Below are 4,465 nucleotides of genomic sequence, written 5' to 3'. Positions count from 1 at the left end.
AACAAACAAAGAGCATTCCTGAAAGTGTGCTAGGACTGAAAAGAGACCAGTTCAAATCCAAGCATGTTCGGAAGATATTGTGAAGCGTTTGCTGTCTCTCCCCATCAGCCATGCTGTGCAGCGTATGATAATTCTCTAAGATACTTGATTCCTAAAGGAACTGGCTCCCAGTGTGGACAACTGCAGCTCAGCCCCACGGGCTGCTCCACTGGAATCGCACATTTTAATTCACAACACAGCTCAGCAGTGCCCAGAAAAGAAGGCTCATCTTATTGTCTGACTTTGATCCTGAGCACCCAGGAGCAAGAGAAAACAATTAACTTTTAATTCTGCCAATCTGATCATTTCACTGTCTTATGAAGTGATGCTCAGTCTTTCAGATTGCTCTCTCCTGCTTCTTTCTCAGAATCCTTTGTAAGATGGCTTTTTGGATGTTTGGGAAGAAGATTTCGGGTCCTTAGGGATGGTATCCTCTGGCTCCTTCCTGGGGTGATGGCCTTTGGCACCCCTGGTTCTTGAATACCTTGCTGGTCTTTGGGATGGCACTCTGTGGCGGGGGGACTCAGGGTCTGTCTCATGCCCACAGGGAACGTCCGCCATCTTCCTCTGGCTGGTCAGCACAGCCTTAGCTCCCCGCTGATGGCAGACCCTCAAAGCACTCCAAGTCCTCCAGCAGCCTGCTGCCTGAGCATGCACCCTGGCCTCTGCCAAGGCATTACTGCCCCCAGGTAGTTCTTAACTCAGAGCTCTCAATGCATAGGGCCCCTGAGGGGCCCGGGAAAGCTGCACCTCAGAGCCCTGCTAACCATGGTGACTCAGCTGAGACCCTGACACGAGTATGTGTGTGCAAGTAGTTCATTTAGGAGGTGACACTGGGAAACAGTGGTAGGGAGTGAGGAAGTAAACAGGGAAAGGAGAAGTCATTAAAGCTTGCATTTATCAAGCAATTTGTCACTGTGGCCAAATGGAGCTTAACATCTCTCCTTTCCCCGGGAATACTGAGAAGCAGTGTAGAACATGCTTCAGAGTTATGGACATGTTAATAATTCATAAAGTTAATTGTGAAGATGACGTGGAATATGCATACAAGGCTATTAGCACAGAACCCAGCACACAACAAGGGATCCGTAGATGTAAGCATACCTGCTTCCCCAATCTCCTGCTTGCGGGTTCTTTCCATGGCTTCTTTGGCTCTTTTTTTTTTCTTATGTCTTTGAACACTTCTTTCTGTTCCCTCAGTCCTAGTGACCAGAACAGTTCATGCTGGATGATGGAGGTCAGGTGTGCAATAAAGGAACTCATTGGAGAACTCAGAAGACTAAGGGTAAGAGCTGAAATCTTGGGGCTTCTTGCACCATCCCTGTACCTTCTGCCTGCTTACCCTGCTGTTTTACCCTCGAGTTGTGATGGTGAAGAGCAAACCCAAGGTGGTCCAGGAATACAGGCGGGTACCACATCTGCACTGGCACAGGATTTCAACTCTGAACAAGTTACTCTTTAAGGTTGCCTTACCTAACTTCTCACCCTACCTCTTTGCCCTTTTAGACATTCCTACCAGAGTGTCAAGTGTTTCCTTACACTCAGTCTGCATTGTATTCGGCTTCCTTCCCAAGCCAACCTTCCTTCACCATGTCCCCCTCTCTGTCAATGGCTCCAAATTTTCAAAATGCAGATGAGTCACTTCTACTTCACCCTTTCTACTTTTCTTCTCGATTGAAACTTTCGTTAAAGACCATTTCTTCCTACATTGAAATTTCCTCTGAGTCATCCCTTCTTCATTTCAGCATCCGCTACCCTTGATGAGGAAGTCATTACTGTTTAACTGACCTTTCCTTCACTGTGGTCTTGATCTGTTCGTTGCTTTCTGCATCCTGCTGTCAATCATTCCAACTCTTCCCCAGCACCTCCCCAGAGCCCACAGCAGCCTCCCACTGTCCATCTCATTAATTTACTTCTTGGTCTTCTTTAGTTTAATTTCCCATATCCAAGAAGTCACTGCCTTATAGGTTTTTTTCCTTTGAATTATCTCGTATTCATCCTTTTTTCATCATTTCCATTGCAGCCCCCTTAATCCTAGCACTCATCATTCATGAACGCAGCAACCACTGGCCTCCTTGATTTCAGTTTCTCTACTCTACCCTATATTCCACCACTTCAGTAATCTTGCTTAAACATCTTTTCAACAGGCCACACCTTAAGAATGCACAGTGGCTTACTACTTCTTATCACATCAAATCTAAACTTCCTTTCCTGACTGTCATCACCTGGCCCTATACACTAATTTTTCCACCCACCCCCACCTTTTTTCTCTTCCAAAACAAGTTTCCTCCACCCTCTTTGTTCTATAAGCTTAGTTCTAATCATACATTTCTGCTCAGACTCTTCACCTTCTGTTCAATCAAAACCTGTTTAACTTGTTAAGATCTATGGGATCTTTCATGGCTATCCATCTACTCCCATCCCATGCTCTATCAATGTTAGGACTAGTATTGGGAGCAAGAGATCAGATTCTACACAGGCAAGCTGAGACTAAGAGTCTGAAGCCTACAGAGGCAACTGGGCATCAGGGCTCTAAACATAGGCCTGAGAGGATGCATTACACTAAGGATGGTTCTGTGGGGCGGGGATAGAAGACATAGAGTCAAGTCTGGGAAGCAAGCCCGACAGAAGACTTTCAATCTCCAGAAAGATGCAGGCATCCTGAGTTTGGAATGTATTCAGAAGTCATAGGCTCATTTCCCACAAGGGAAAAACAGGTAGGAAGAAGATGAAGACAGAAGACTCTAGCAGAACTGGTAGCAATGGCTCTGGTAGGCTGACCAACAGAAAGGCCTTGCATTAGCCATGCAAGTCGTGTGCATTTGCTTAAGCTCTGTGGTAGATAGTCTCCAATGATGGCCACCATAAATTCTTCCCTCACCTTTACGCACATGCCACTCTGCCATTGGAAGGTGGCTTTTATTTTTCCACCTCTTGCATCTGGCCTGGCCTTGTGATTGCTTTGGTCAACACTGCTTTGGTCAATATGATGGAAAGTGATATTCTGGGACTTCTGAGCGTGAGCCTTAAGAAGCCTGGCAGCTTCCACTTCCTTATTCTTGGAATACAGTGACCATGCTGTGAGAAGCCCAAGCCACATGGAAGAGAACCGAGAAGTCTATGGCCCAGCTTAGCTCCCAGCCAACAGCCAGCATCAAACACCAACCATATGAATTCTCCATTGTGAACATTCAGTTCAGTCAAGCTTCCACATAGTTGACTAGAGTTCCAGCTTACATCACATGGAGCAGAAGAACCCCCAGCTGAACCAAGTCAATCCATAGAAGTGGAAAGATAATAAGATGATTGTTGTTTCTAAAGAACTAAGTTTTGGAGTGGTTTTCCTACAATCTATAGCTAAGACAGACTCAATAAATTTCTTGGCTTCTAATGAGAATTTTCCTTAGCCATCTTTCATGACACCTAATATGCTGAGAATCCCGAAGGCAATGTGCCTGGCATGCCCTTGTAGGGCACCAATTCCTCAACGACTTGGGTTCATATTGATAGTTCTCTTTTCTTTTAGATGTAACACAGATGATCTTTTCTACAAGTTGGTAATATTCCATTTAGCATTTTATTTTGAATTATATTTAATATTTCTTTAATTATTTTTATCAACAAATCTCATGTATACCAAAAACAAGCCCATATTTATACACATATTTTTCTCTTCCATTGCTTATTGCAAAGCAAATATGCAACACATATTGCTGAATTGAAAGTTCATTTCCAAATGTTTCTTCATGCATGTGGGATTGTCCTTTTTTTTTTTTCCTGAGGAAGATTAGCCCTGAGCTAACATCTGCTGCCAATCCTCCCCTTCTTGCGGAGGAAAACTGGACATGAGCTAACATCTGTGCCCATCTTCCTCCACTTTATATTTGAGACACCTACCACAGCATGGCTTGCCAAGTGGTGCCATGTCCGCACCCAGGATCCGAACCAGTGAACCCTGGGCTGCCGAAGCGAAAGGTGCGAACTTAACCCCTGTGCCACTGGGCCAGCCCCTGGGATTGTCTTTTAAATCCAGCTCAAGTGACCAAGAAACAACATCCACCTTAATTCAGCCTTATGTTTAATAGGTTAGCCATTTAAAGCTTCCTTGGAAGATAAAACACAAAACCACAAATACATACTCGAAATATTAAAAATTTGTCAAGATAAATTTGAAAGAAAACAAGATAATTTTTATTCAGAGGTTCACAGGAATGAAAATGTTTAATGGCCAGTGACATATGAGTCAAATCCTAGTTCAGAAAGGAATCTTGAGGGGCCAGCCCGGTGGTGCAGCGGTTAAGTGCACACGTTCCGCTTCGGCAGCCCAGGGTTCGCCGGTTGGGATCCTGGGTGCGGACGTGGCACCGCTTGGCAAAAGCCATGCTGTGGTAGGCGTCCCACATAGAAAGCAGAGGAAGATGGGCAT

This window comes from Equus przewalskii, chromosome 21, assembly GCF_037783145.1.
Source record: "Equus przewalskii isolate Varuska chromosome 21, EquPr2, whole genome shotgun sequence".
Taxonomy (NCBI): Eukaryota; Metazoa; Chordata; class Mammalia; order Perissodactyla; family Equidae; genus Equus; species Equus przewalskii.
This window is presented reverse-complemented; position numbering follows the sequence as displayed.